The sequence below is a fragment of the Castor canadensis genome, chromosome 8 (assembly GCF_047511655.1).
Source record: "Castor canadensis chromosome 8, mCasCan1.hap1v2, whole genome shotgun sequence".
In the NCBI taxonomy this organism is placed as follows: domain Eukaryota; kingdom Metazoa; phylum Chordata; class Mammalia; order Rodentia; family Castoridae; genus Castor; species Castor canadensis.
In genome coordinates this window covers 63,628,303-63,643,891 of record NC_133393.1, presented here as the reverse complement: position 1 = coordinate 63,643,891, position 15,589 = coordinate 63,628,303, and the positions used below count along the sequence as shown (strand labels likewise).

At 39.1% G+C, this 15,589-nt stretch overlaps 1 pseudogene; it reads left to right on the top strand.

The window, feature by feature from the left end:
• The first annotated feature begins 8,749 nt into the window (after window positions 1-8,749).
• LOC109681865 (peroxiredoxin-like 2C pseudogene) lies at window positions 8,750-11,815 on the top strand (annotated as a pseudogene).
• Window positions 11,816-15,589: the final 3,774 nt, after the last annotated feature.

The window sequence follows — 15,589 nt, the reverse complement described above, 5'->3', positions numbered from 1 at the left end:
GAGAAAAATAGAGGGGATGAACCTATTCCAGTTATAATACATATATACATACACAGAAATGTCACAAGGAAACTCCCTGTAGAGCTATCTTAATAAACAAAAATGTATTTTTTCTTCTTTAGAAGCAGAGAACAGGAAGGTAAAAAAGGTCCTGTCTGGGTGTTGGTACCAGTAGTAGGAGGAGAATAAAAAGAAAGGGTGAAAGAGGGTGAATGTGGTGGAAATATTATGTACTATGTATGAAAATGGAAAAATGAGACATGTTGAAACTATTCCAGGAAAGAAGGGATTGGGAGATAAAGGAGAATGATGGAGGGGGTGAACCCAAGTATGATAAATTGTAAGAACTTTTATAAATATCACAATGCACCCTTAGTACAACAATCATTAAAATTAAGTAAATAAATAAATAAGCTTACAATTAAATAAGCCATAAGAAAGGTAATAAATACTAAAAATTGGGTCTGGGGGCAAAACTCAATGATAGAGTGAGTTCTCAGCTTACACAATGCTCTATGTTCAATCCCTATCATCACCAAAACAAACAAAAAGACTACAACCTTAAATATTCAACATTTCCTAATTATTGTGCTATAATTTTCTGTGTCTGTGTTCTTGGGATTATTTTCATCTGCTATATGTATACTGTAGGAATACTATATAATGGTGTGATGGAGGTTTGCACATCTCCCAACTCTGTTCAGTGAGGACACAGTGGTACCTTGAAACTGGCCATTGTGGGAGTACCTCTACCATAGAGGCCAGCAAATAACACAAGTAAGGACTTAACTTTTTTGTTGACTGTTTAGACTTGTGAAATTGATGGCAAAATGTTAATACAAAATAAACCTGAGAATTAATAAAAGCATAGATATATTGTTTCTAATATTTGAAATTACTGTTTCAGCAGTCACACATATCATTGACATGCCAATGAAGCTCCAGAATGTGTCCTCAATGTTTACTTTCATCTTGTCAACCAACATTCATAAAACTTCTCTTGTGGGGCTGGTTGTTGATGTTCATGTGCACACACATGCACACACACACACACACAGACAGAGTTTAGATAACATTCCATACTACCAATAGAGCTTTCTCAATTTTTTTTAGGCTTGCAGTATATGTAATTTATTGATAGATACTTAGACTGTAATTTTTGCTGTTATAAAATAATTCTTCAATGGCTCACTTATGAATCATTAATAAATGCATTTGTAATTTTAATAGCCATTGCTAAATTTTTCTCTATGAAAAGTTTGCCCGTTGATACTCTAACCAATAATATATAAGAATGTCCATTTTCCCATACCCTCAGCAATATAGTATACATCAAATGTTTTGCAATCTGTTATAACATTGTTAATGGTTGCTAATCCATCTGAGTTTTTCAAAATATAATTTTAGTTAATAAGATATGTTAAGGTTTGCATTGAATAATTATTGCAGTTCTATTTTGAATGGCATTATTTAGTGATTTCTTCGAGACGCAACATAGAAACTAACCTTTCTCAGGAGAAGACTGATCATGCCAGGAGAATAAGAACTGGAAGTTGAAAAGAAATATTGACAGGTAGCCTCTCTTGAAAGTAGGAAGACACAGAACTGTTTTTGAAGATTCATACTAAGAGTAGATAGGTTAGGCCAGTCATGTTTTGGCTCATTCTCTTCTTTCACAAAAGCTATAAGGAAGTATTTTTCTAGTAGATGCTGGAAAAAGTGAATGTTAGCTTATTTTTTAAAGTACATATAAAATAAAGTGACTATACAGCTGTGCTTAAAACTCCTGTATTCTCGTTTCCTAGGTCCATGCTACCCCTTCTGGAAAGGTGAGGAAGAGATGCAGGTAAAGGGAGCCTTGTTTCTTGTAAAATGTGGCTAGATCTCACCATGAAGTTCCTCTAGGACTTTGAACACAGTTTCCATTTGCCTGCATATGGCTATCAGCTGAGGTTTGAACAGAAAACTGCATTTATGTAATTTTACTTCCTCAGCATCTCTCTCTTTCCCATTCCCTTCTCACTTCAGAAAGAAATACTGTTTTCTGTAGATATAACTGATAGAGATTCAGTCCTAAAGGACATTAAGAGTCTTGAGACTGAAAGAAGTGTATAAGCAAAGAGTAAGCCCCATCTAGCCACATGTCCTTAGTCACATCACCTATGCCTTATGCTCACAGCTCACTGCTTAGTATTTTTGTGACATTAAGGTACTACTGTGGCCTGTGACCTTTAGCTTCCTCATCACAAAAGGGGATAATAATAGCTTTGACATCATAGGTTTAGTGTGAGGAAATGAGATAATCCATATAAGGTATAGAGCTAGAGCTTGATATATGTGGTATCCATTCTTTTTATAGAACTATGTATTATAAATTATATGCACCATTATTAAGAAGTGGAGATAAGTAATTCACAGTAGATTCTTCTGTTGCCTTTTGAAGTCTTAAGCTAAAGTACGTCATCAGATAGTCCTATATAGAGATCACTGGTGAAGTAGATCTGACTAGTGAATGCAGAAAAAACAGTATTCCTCACAACCACCATAATGAGGCTTGCTTCTGTCTGGTTTGGCCCATGATACATTTCAGTTGATCCAGAATTAAAAAGTATTTATTTTCCTGAACAAAATTAGAGCTTATGTGCTTTCATTACAACAGATATTCAGGTTTGATTTAATCTCCTAGGAGAAGAAATTTACTAAATGATACCCTCAGGTCATAGAAGAGCCTACTCAACTTAATTGAGTAAGCCTTTCATTTCCATAGAGTAGGTTAGACTTTCTGATGATTCTGCATTGGCATCTAGTTGACCAGGGAGTTGGTTGTACATAAAAAAGCATGGAATACCTCCTTTTGCCCATAGTTTAATCACATATAGAAAATGGAAAACAGCTTTGCCACAAAAGTATAAATATGGGGCAGACTGAGTGGCTTAAGTGGTAGAGCAACTCCTAGCAAGTATGAGGCCCTGAGTTCAAACCCAGTGTCACCACAAAAAAAAAGTCTAAATATGTCCTAAGATACAATAGCCTGATGACAGAGATTGTGTGTATCTCATTCTGCCTTTCTGTGTCTCTCAATCTTTGACACACACACACACCTACACACCACACCTCACACACATCTCCCTCCCCTCAACCTCTCTTTTTCTCTCTTGCATATGCTAAATAGGGAAGAAACTGGACATGATTAAAAAGACTGATCTTTGGAAAATAGGTTCAGTTCATCTGAGGCCAGATTATCTATAAGGCACAGAGCTGGATAATATGAATAATAGACAAAGAAGGCAAAATCAATGCTTTCAAGAAGTCACCATCTAAGGGAGCAGACAAGTAAGTGCAAAGCAGACACTAATAAAACGTGGGAAGTACTACGCTACTAGAGTAGGAAAAATACTGTGGAAGCTATGAGGAGACCACTAATTCCACTAGACAGCAGAGATGAAGGTCCTAAGGAAAATTTGGCAGAGGTGACATTTGAATTGGATCTTGGAGGATTTGCAAGATTTTTGCAAGAAGCATAGATAGCCGGCGTGAGTGGGGCAGTGATGCTCTGTGGTGGGAGATGAAGCTCAAAAGAATTACTAAGACCAGTTTAGGAAAAGTTTCATGGTCTTGTAATAGTGTGTGAGCATAAACCTGAAAGCAACAGGGAAAATAGAAGTTTCTTGATGGAGGCAGTGACCTGAATAGGATTAGTTTGAGGGTAGGTCACTGCAGCAATAATAGGGAAACTGGAAAATATGCTAGCCAAAAGGTTGTGGACACAGCAGAAGGCTCAAAATGTAGCTCTGAAGAAAATTGAAGAATGTGGAAGAAAACAAAGGAAAGGGGCTCCTAAGATGTGATCTCCTAAGATGTGATCTTCAAGCAGAAGGAGGCAAAAGAAGAAAGGGGAAAGGAAGAGAGTGATTAACAGTGTTAATAACTGTACCTTGTTGCAGAAAAAAACCCTCAAATCTACTGGACTGAGTAACTAGACCATTTATGGTGGCTGTTTTGAGACCAGCTTCAATAGAATGAGCAGGGTAGAAACCAGATATTGGGTAAAACATAGAAGAATAATTACAGTGTACAGGAAAGTTAAAGATAGGTGGAGCTGATGTTGCCTCTCTTAAGGAAGGTGGCATTTAGGAGCAACTGATGAAAACCATGAGAAATAGGAACTAAAAAAGGCCTAGTCCTTCAAAACAGACAGATGAGAAATAATTGCAGAATGATGTTATGCTGCCTCCTTGGTGATACCATTTTGTCCCTCAGATGTTTAACCCAGATGGCATGAGTCAATATCTATATTTGGGTATAAGGAGAACTACCTTTTGTACTATGAGCCAGCTAAAAAGTCTGTTGTGCTAGTCTGGTTTAGCTCTGCCAAAGTATTCTAGGCTGTGACTTCATCAACAGCCCATGGTAGTTAATCTGTTTAATATAACACAGCTTTGAATTCCATCACACTCACTTTCATGCAATGTAATCTTAATTAGCTTTTTTCCTCTCATTTGCATTTGCAGACAGTAGGATTATATTTGCAACGGTTACCAGTAGATTCTAAAAAGGCAAATGAGGAAATATCAGAAACAACCATAATCCAAGAGTTTACATAGAAGACTGGAATGATAGTAATAGCATCTATGAATTAAGGATTCAGGGTTTGCCAGACAGATTCCATAAAATATTGCTAGTACTCACTATAACCCTGTGGTTTCCAGCTGTAAAAAAGATTAAGTACCTTGCCTGTGTTCACTCAAATAGCAAATGAAAGAGTAGAGACTCAAGCCAGACCTGACCCTAAACTTGTTGTGCTCTTTTCATCAAAGTATCATGGTGCTCATTACTACAAATGAAGAGTGAACCAAGTTATATGTTATGGTTTGACTATTAAGTGTTCCCCTACAGGCTCATGCATTAAATGCTTGGTCTCCAGCTGGTGGCACTATTTTGGGAGGTTCTGGAAACTTTAGGATGTAGAGCCTACATGGAGGAAGTAGTTTACTGGGGATGTGACCTTAGGGGCTGAATCTTATCCTAGACCCTTCTCTGTCTCTCTTTTTGCTTCTCATCTGCCATGAGGTGAGTAGCTTCTGACACATGCTCTGTACCATGGGCCAGAATCAAAGGAGCCAAGAACCATGACTGAAACCTCTGAAACTGTGAGCCAAAATAAATTGTTCCTCCCTTAAGGCGTTTATGCCAGGTATTTCATCACAGTGATGCAAAGTTTAATACATCATATCAGTATGTTTACAAGTGATGGCCTTGACACTTATTTCTAGAAGCTTTTATTAGATATAAATTACCTGTTGAACTTTTATTTGGAAGTAAATATTATCAAATGCATGTAGTTGGCCTAGTCTGAATAGTAAATGACTCCTTATTTCCAGGAGAGATCAGATAAGAAGACAAATAAAAAACAAGGAGACTTACACAACATAAGCCAAATCCTAAATTTCAAAAGTGCTCAAGATGAGCTCTTATAAGATCATAACTTCTGAAAAAATTATTTTGGCAATACTGGCAACAGAACTGAGGGGCCTCTACCACTGAGCTACATCCTCAGCCCATAGTTTTTGAAATTTTGAAAGTAGTTTTTTCTTGTTTAAATTATAGTGAGAATGTATCAAAATTTTATTTCTTTTATACTAAACTCATCACTATGACTACCAAGCAAATATGAAATAATTATTTAGGGGGAAAATGCAACCAACATTTAGCCAGAACAGATCTTGGTGCCTGGTACACAGTAGCTGTGTACATATGAGTGAGTAAGCATATGTTTATTTTATCCCAGACACTGTGCATACAGTTGTTAACTGTAAACAGAAGTTAAAAGGAGGAGCACTGAAGCATTGACTTGGGGTATTTCAGGCTAGAATACTGAGTAATCAAAAGTATGATTATTGGTACTATTAAGGGGCTATCTCCCAATGAATCATTCCAGTCAAATTATTTTGGGGAAGCCATAGGAACATCAGAGTCCTGTAGACATCCTTGAAGCATTAACTGGGAAAATATAGGAGGGAGAACAAGGGAATGCTGCTTCTAAATTCCAGTTCCTAGCACAGTACCAGGCAATCAACAAACTTCTAAAAATATTATCAATCACTTAATCATGAGTATAAGTCATGTGTCCTCGAATCAACTTTCTAAGGCCACACTTTCCTTTGTAACTAAATAACAATGGCACTCTTCAAATTCTCATCCTGCTTAATGAACTATGAAATTCTCAAGAACAGGGCAACAGCCTCCTGTTCTCAATATTTAAACCTCAACACTAACATAGTAGTTGGCATATGGAAGGTACTAGGTAAATTGTTGAGTGAGTGAATGAACCTCATTATAGGTTCTGCTCTAAACATTTCTAAGGCCATCCAGGTAGTCCTGGTCTTCATTGGCATCTCAGGTCAGGATTGCACATCAACCATTCTGAGTGTCAACTGTTTCTCTGGGGTGCTATGATCTTTTCATATAGCTTTGCTTAATTATGGACACAATTACTCCTTCCATTTACTGAAGCGGTTTGTGGGTGAATTCAGTGGTTCTCAAATTTTATTCACCTCTTGAAGTTGTCTTCATAAGGTACTGGACGCAAATTTAAAATTATATAAGAAAACATTTGCTCCTAGAATCCACTCTCGGTTTCCCCACATTGCCTTCCTCTTCAGCTCCCAGGTGGCATCAAGCTGCTAGGACATGTTTCTTCCTGCCAATAAGAGTTCCAGGCTGGCGGAGTGGCTCGTGCAGAAGAACATCTGCCTAGCAAGCATGAAGCACTGAGTTCAAGTCCCAGTACTGCCAAAAAGAAAAGAGTTTTAGTTGGCTGTGTCTATTACTGGTGAAAGAGTGTCCTCCCAAATTCATGTCTACCTAGAACGTGTGACTATGACCTTACATGGGACTGGGTCTTTGCAGATGCAAGCAAGTTAAGATGAGGTCATTGGAAAAGGGAAGGTATCCTTATAAAAAGAGGGAAGGGACTGGAGGCGCAGCGCAGCTTAGCATGTGTGAGGCCCTCAGTTTCATTCCTCAGCAAAGGAAGGATAAGGACAAGGAAAAGAAAAAGGAAAATTTGAACTGTGGGGAAAAGGCTATGAACAAGTGAAGTTTGAAGCAGGGTTCAGTCATGTTGTTAGAAGCCAAGGGACACTATTACTGGCAAAATACTGAGCTCAGAAGGCTGTCACCTGTCTTGAGAAGGTAGAAAGAGGTGAAATGATCATTCCCTAGGGCCCTTGGAGGAGTGTAGCATTGTAAACAACTTGCTTGTGCATATCTAGCCTCCAGACTGTGAGAGAATACATTTCTGATGCTTTAAGACTCCTAGTTTGTGGCAATTTGTTATGACAGCCCTTGGAAATAAAACACTTGCCTGTTTCTTGACATCTCTCCTGTACCAGCCAGGGCCAAATGTGGAGAAAACAAAAAAGAAATCTGTTCACATCAAAATAATTGCCTTTCCTGACACTCTAGAAGTGGCATATTCTATAACAAGATTCTGCTTGTTTTTCTCAATTCTGCCTTATCACCTCAAGGTCAGAGCAGTGGTCCACTCTGTAGGCCCTCTGCTCTGAGAGCCTTCCCTTGCTCCCACATCTGAAGTAGTTCCACAGACACTCACTAGCACATTATTGGCTTCTAGCTTCTTCTTAGCAGTACCTGAAACCATTTTATTTACTCATTTCTTCACTGATGGATCACCCTCGCTTAATTTCAGCTTCACAGGAAGAGACTATTTCTGGTTCACAGCTAATGTGTCAGTAATAGCTGGGTTTGGTGTTATATTCCTGTAACCCCAGTACTAGGAAGGTAGAGGCAGGGGGATCACAAGTTCTAGACTAGCCTGGGCTACATAATGAGAATCTGTCTCTAAAGTAATTATTAATTAACTACATAAGTAATAAAAAGTGCCAATAATGAAGCCTGAAATGCAGCAAGTGCTCAAAAATGTACTGATTGACTAAATGAATTAGTTATTATTGCCATAGTTATGATAATGTTAATTCCCAACTTAAAGTGTAGCTCTTGACCTGAGAAATAAATTCTGCATCTTCCTAGCAGGGGGAACAGTTATGGAAGCAGTGTTTGTGTTAATAGGCTACAGAGGGAAGACTCAGAGAGATGATTTTATAATAAGATTTTATATATATATATATATATACATACATACATACATACATACATACATATTTGGTTTCTGTTCCTAGTTCCTTTAGAACTGAGGTTCTAAAACCTAGTAATTTTCTGAGTGATGGAGTGTCTTTGTTACTCATAACAAGCACCTTTCAACCATATTGGAGCCAGTTAACTCTTGAAAGGCCCCTAGACAGTTTCAAGATGGGGGCTTGTTGCCAGAGGAATGAACCATGAGAATAGATGGCTGGAACTTTTAGCTGGAAACCCTCCTCCTGACTTCCAGGGAGAGGAGAAGAGCAATGTCTTAATCAATTGTGCCTATGTAATAAAGCCTTCCTAAAATTCCTGAAGCAATGGGATTTGGAAAATTTCCAAGTTACTCAACAGAAGGTGCTGAGAGGGTGGCAAGTTCACAGAGGGCACAGGAACTCTATTCCAGCCCTCACCTTGGCCTATGCATCTCTTTCAGGTGGCCGTTCTTAAATTCTGTCCTTCATAATAGACCGGAAATAGGAAGTGAAGCGTTTTCATGAGTTCTGTGAGCTGTTGTTTCAGCATTGTGAAATCTGAGGAGGGGATTGTAGGAATCTCCCAACTTTACAGCTCATTTATCATAAGGATGGGTAGCCCAGACTTACAACTGGTGTCTGAAGTGAGGAAAGACCTGTGGGTCTGAGCCTGTAACCTGTGGCATCTGTGCTAACTCTGGGTAGTTAATGTTAGCATTGAATTGAAAGTTGGACACTTAATTGATGTCTAGAGAGTTAGAGATTGATTCATATGAGAGAAACCTCACATGGTTGGTGTCAGAAGTATTGCAAATAACAATTCATAGATGGCTTACTACAAACCTGAACAGAAGTGATTCAACACATTTTTCCTCACAGGCATGGGGAGAGACCTATAGACTGACAGCCTTAGGTGCTTACTTTAGTAAAATAGCAGGCATGAGAGTGTTGTCAAATGCTGTGCTAAATATATGCAAATAAGTAAAATGAACTGTGATGCAATGTTGAATTTACTGGTAATTGTCCAGGATTGTTTTTAAGCTCTGAATTTTAAGGCAATTCTGAATAGAGAGAAGCTTTTGTTTTACTAAGGTTTTACGGGAATATTCTTATATTCTTAGAGCTCTGTATACTGGAGTGCTTCAGAAAGAGCAAGCTGACTAGCACCTTGGGCTTGATAAGGTTGGATGCATTAGGCAGATCGACTTTTACACAGAAGTCCATTCACTGAGCTACAAAGACACAGCCAATCTGCACTTGACCTGCCAGGAGGTCAGAGGCACATGACCTCTCAATCCTTTTACACATCTCTCTAATCAACTCCTGCTCAGTGCTCCCAAGGGCAGTTGCTCTGCTTTTGGACAAGTCTTTGAAAAAGTATATCTTTCTAATGAAAAAATGGTTATGGTGTTGTGAAGCTACATACATTAAAATTTGTGTATTTTTTTGCAGAGCATTTTTTTCCCTTTGGCAGTATGTGGTTTGAACTCAGGGCTTTACACTTGCCAGGTAGGCCCTCTACCACTTGAGCCACACCCCGCCCCTCTTTGCTTTAGTTATTTTCTATATAGGGTCTCACATTTTTTCATATAGGGCTGGCCTCAGACTCCAATCCTTTTACCTTCACCTCCAGTGTAGCTGGGATTGCAGGTGTGAGCCACCAGGCCTGATTTTTTTGTTGGGATGAGGTCTTGATAACTTACTAAGATAGAGTCTCAGCCTATGAAGTAAAAATGTTTTGCTATATAAACTATTGCAAAAGGGAAACCATTAGAATATGTGTGTGGACATGGAGGGTACAAAGTACCTCTAAGTATTCATTAGAGTCCTGGGCAACCAACAGAAGATGGATTTGAAAAGGACAGTACTGGAGAGAAGGAGAAAACTTGGGGCAAATGGAGTGGCCCAGATGAGAGGAGACACTAAACCTGGACACAGGAGCAGGATTGGTGTAGTGGCTCAAGTGGGTAGAGTATCTGCTTAGTAAGTACAAAGCCTTGAGTTTAAACCCCAGTACCACCAAAAAAAAAAAATGTTTAAAAACTGTCCATCATCTCTGGACACAGGAGTATTCTTTGGAGAGGAAAGGACAGATTCTATAGCTATTTAGGACGTGGTATGATTAGGATACATGAAGTGTTTGATTATGTGAAAGGCATAAAAGAGAAAAGGAAAGATTAAATTAAATTATAAATTATATTAAGCTGTCTAGCCGGCGGCCGACCCGGCCATTAGGGTCCCGCTGAGTTGGCCGCACCGGTCACTTGGCAGGTCAGCGGCGGCACCGCCCTGGCCCTGGCTCCGGCCTCCACCGGACCCGAGAACGGACAGCCCCTGGAAGCCGCCGTGGCCGAGCTGCCCGTGCTGGACGCCTCCGGGAAGCGGGTGCCATTCGGTGCGCTGTTCCGGGAGCGCCGGGCCTTGGCGGTCTTCGTGGGGCGTTTCCTGCGTTACATCTGTAAAGAATACGTAGAAGATCTGGCCAAAATCTCCAAGAGTTTCTTACAGAGCCCTCATGTAAAGTCAGATCTGCTCTCGGGAGGCCTTCGGAGCCTGTGGCGGGCAGTGACTGGACTTCTTTTTGATTTCCAAGGAGACCCGGCTCAGCAAGGCGGAACCCTTATTTTAGGTCCAGGTAACAACATCCATTTCATACACAGCAATAGGAATAGTTTGGATAACAAATCCATAAACCCGGTTTTGCAGCTCACAGCATTCAGCAGGTGACCTTCACAAACAGACCTGCAGTTATCCATTTGTGACTTAATAATGGGAATCTGTCACTTGCAAATGGACGATCAAAATGTGATCTGAAATGCAAGGTGTTGCATCCTAATGTGGTGTCTGACTCTATGGGCTCTACCAGACGTGGAGGGGTTATGAAAGCACCAGGAGAACAGTTGTCAAAAAGGTGACATTTTTAATTTATAGGTTTAACAATTTTATATAGAATAAAAATAAATTACAAAGAAAATTTTAATGTTACATAATTATGAACACTCTTGCTAAAATTATTTTACGTTATATCCATTCAGAAGATGCTCTTAGCAATTAAAATATAATTAAAATTAAAATATAATTAAATTTTAATTAAAATACCTTAGCATATGTTAAGGGAAGTGAATGCAACCCAAGGCCATTTTATTCAGTGAAAAAAGCAGGATGTCAAACTCTAAATAGTCTAACCACTTTTTGGTATGCATATATTTATATTTTTGTATGCTTAGATGAATGACAGGAAATAAACACACCACCACATTGCCAGTGGGTCATATGTGTGGTAAGATTCTGGTGCTTTGCTTTGTTTCCCAGACGTGTCTGCATTTCCCAAGTATCCTCTATAAGCACAACTACTGTGTATGGTCAGGAAAAGGTCTCTAAACATTACAGACAGATCCCTGTCTCTGTGGAACCTCACAGAGGTGCAGGTGACACTGAATACAGTCCACAAGTTCCATCCTAACTGCTTTACTTAGAGAACATGAAACCGAACCTCCCAGAGCACCTGGTAACCAGTAACCTACTGTCCATTTCAATAGGATCTTATGTGGTGTGAAGGCAGTAGAGGACCAAAATACTTCTTTTACATTTTTTTTTCTTTTGATGTGGTGCTGAGGATCAAACCCAGGATTTTGTGCATGTTAAGTACTGAGTATCAGTCCTAACCATATATGTGTATATATATGTATATATTTTTTTTTCTTGGCGTGACAGGGGTTTGAACTCAGGGCTTCCAGCTTACAAAGTTTTGTTTTTCTTTCCGTTTTTTTTTTTTGGAGATGAGGGCCTCTCAAACTGCATTTAAATATATATAGTCACTATGCTTTCTGAAGGGGAATTTTTTTTCCTTTTTGTTTTCCAAAGGGGAATTTTAAGAATTGTTTAAAGTTTGAAATTTGTAACTTAAATGTACACTGTGTTCTCCAATTCCATCCATTTACCAGCGAATGATAACATTTCGTTCTTCTTCATGGCTGCATAAAATTCCATTGTGTATGGATACCACATTTTCTTGATCCATTCGTCAGTGCTAGGGCATCTTGGCTGTTTCCATAACTTGGCTATTGGGAATAGTGCCGCAATAAACATGGATGTGCAGGTGGAGAACATCATTCTGAGTGAGGTTAGCCTGGCCCAAAAGACCAAAAATCGTATGTTCTCCCTCATATGTGGACATTAGATCAAGGGCAAACACAACAAGGGGATTGGACTTTGAGCACATGATAAAAGCGAGAGCACACAAGGGAGGGGTGAGGATAGGTAAGACACCTAAAAAATTAGCTAGCATTTGTTGCCCTTAACGCATAGAAACGAAAGCAGATACCTTAAAAGCAACTGAGGCCAATAGGAAAAGGGGACCAGGAACTAGAGAAAAGGTGAGATCAAAAAGAATTAACCTAGAAGGTAACACACATGCACAGGAAATCAATGTGAGTCAATGCCCTGTATAGCTATCCTTATCTCAACCAGCAAAAACCTTTGCTCCTTCCTATTACTGCTTATACTCTCTCTTCAACAAAATTAGAGATAAGGGCAAAATAGTTTCTGCTGGGTATTGAGGGGGTGGGAGGGAGAGGGAGGGGGCGGAAGGGGTGGGGGTAGGGGAGAGAAATGACCCAAGCCTTGTATGCACATATGTATAATAAAACAATAAAAAAAATTAAACCAAACACTGTGGTTTGGTTGTTATACGTATGCACATATGTATAATAAAACAATAAAAAAAATTAAACCAAACACTGTGGTTTGGTTGTTATACGTTCCTAGATGATTGTTCACATTCCCAAATTACTCTTAGAGAACTTTTTGTCATGTTTTATTTTTCTAGTCTTAATATGTTTTGGGGAAGTATCCCAGAAATTCTGATGAACAGTACAAAATGAAAATACTGGTAATTATTGACAACTATATGCTGCTTTAACTTATAATACTTTTATATGAAGCATATGAAATCACAAAAATATATATTTAATGTATCCAGATATTTGAACATATTTTCACATCTGTATAAATGACCACTTGTGTTTTTAATCAATAAAATTGAAATTTCTCATAAAATTAAAAAAAAAATTATATTAAGCTATCTTCTCCCTCTCACCTTGCTTCCTGTGTCAGACCTAGGACCTTTTGTGTGTGTAGAAACTACCCAGAGCAATGAGGTTAATCTACACAAGAAAGAAAGTCAGAAAGACAGGGAAAGGGAAGAGTTTACAAGCAGAACTGGTGTCAGGGAAATCTGAGGGACTTCAGAAGAGAGCAAGTAGAGGTAGAAGTGGTCAGGAGATGTCGGCCATCTGATGTGTGAGTCCATCAGGACAGATCAGGAAAGAAGATTTCAAAAAATTTGGCTATATTCTCCTGAATTGGTGTCCCCTGAAAGGATTTGAGTTGCTTTTCAACTACTATGTGTTTTCAAACTAGTGTTTTTTGGAACATGATTTTTTTGGATCGAATCAGGAGTGGCTTGACATTTTTCAGCTTATAATTCAGTGAGGGATATCCAAGAGGAACCAAGGCAGTATCTTAGGTTTCTAGCTTAGATGATTAAGCAGTGCCACCAATAAAGAGTGGAGGAGGAGAAGCATGTCAGAGACACATTAACTTGCAGTGACTGTAGTGATATGTTCCAATAGATAGGTTGAGCAGACAGTTAGATTTGTGTGTCTGAGGCCTCAGATGGAGGTACAGGTTTGGGAGACTCATCACTCAGGTAGCTGTTACAATTATAAAAGTGTGTGAATTTGCCAGGGAGAACACAGAGAACAAAAATAAAAGAGAAGCCAGGTGTGGTGACTCGTGCCTGTAATCCTAGCTACTGGGGCCAGAGATTGGGAGGACAGCAGTTCCAGGCCAGCCTAGACAAAAATATTAGTAAGACTCCACCTCAATCAATAAGCCAAGCATGACAGTGCCCACCTACGATCCCAGCTATGGCAGAAAGCCTAAGTAGGAGGGTGGTACTCAGGCTCACCTGAGCCAAAAACACAAGACCCTACCTGAAAAATAAAGCGTAAAAGGGCTGGGGGCTGTCTAGCAAGTATGAGGTGCTAAGTTCAAACCCTAGTACTGCAAAAAGAAGAAGGAAGAAGAGAAGGAGAGAAACAGAGAAGGAAGGGAGGGAGGGAGGTAAGGAGGGAGAGAGAAAAAGAAACAGAGAGAGAGAAAGGAGGAAGAGGGAGAGAGAGAGAGAGAAAGAAAGAGAGCTAGGGATACAACAGGAGGATAGTCGCGGAGAGGGCAGTGAACAAGGAACTCATGAAAGTGGCCAAGAAGGAATGCTTAGAAAGACTTAAGGAATATCAGGAACACATAGTATCACCAAAGCTCAGGTATGAGAATTTCAATAAGTGTTCCAAAGCATTATGGTGGAAAGAGATTCACTAACATAAAGACAAAGTATAATCAGAGACTTCTCAATAGGCCACTGCTAACTCCAGCAAACCATGTTTTAGTGGAATGATTGGACCAGACCCTGGTTACAACTGTGAACTAAACCGTGAAGCAGCAAAGACTGCCAGCAGGTACAGGTTACTTTCAAAATCTAGATAGATGGAGGATTGAGAGAGGTGGCAGCAGGTAAAAGATGGTGTAGGGTAGGAGGAAGGTTTGGAGTTATCAACACTTTTTTAATAGAAAAATATGCTTTCCCTTCATTTTGAGCAGATAATATCAAATATCATTAAGATCATGGCTTTATAACTATGCTGGTAAGTTGTTTCTTTTCTATTAAAAATCTTTTTTGTTAAACTAACCTAAATGAACAAAATAACAAGCACACACACAAAAAGTCTGTCTTTCATTGGATCCCACTGGCTATGTAAGAAAAGTAAATATTCTGATTGTGTTCTATATATTTTGTTCAGATTTATAGGGATTCATCTGGTCATGACTACAGCCATCTTCTTGTAACCATCATTTTGCCCACCAGGTGATCCTTGCATGCATCCCTAGCCATATAGGACAAAGTCATTCAGATAGTCAGTTGAGCGTGGTGTGGTGGCCACTGAAATCCAGACCAGTAGACACTTATGTTGCTTCCACGCCTTGGCTCTTGTGAAAAATGGTGCAATGAACATGGGAGAGCAGATGGTTTTACAAGGTGGTACCCTCATTTCCTTTGGTTACAACATGTGCCCCGAGGAGGGACAGCTGGGTCATATGAGAGGACTATTTTCATTTCTTTAGGAACCTCCATATAATTTCCCATAGTGACTGTAGAATCTACATTCCCACCAATGTATGAGTTTCTATTTCTCTTCATTAGTTTCTTTTTTTTTCTTGATGATCACAACAATCCTGTATTTTTAGATCTGTTTAGTACCACCGTTATCAAAGTCAGACAAATTCCACATGATCTTTTAGCAGCATTCTTTTATCTATTTTATCTTTTGTTGGCATATATAGGGGATACATTGTGACATTTACATATTTGCTTACAACATATCTTTTTT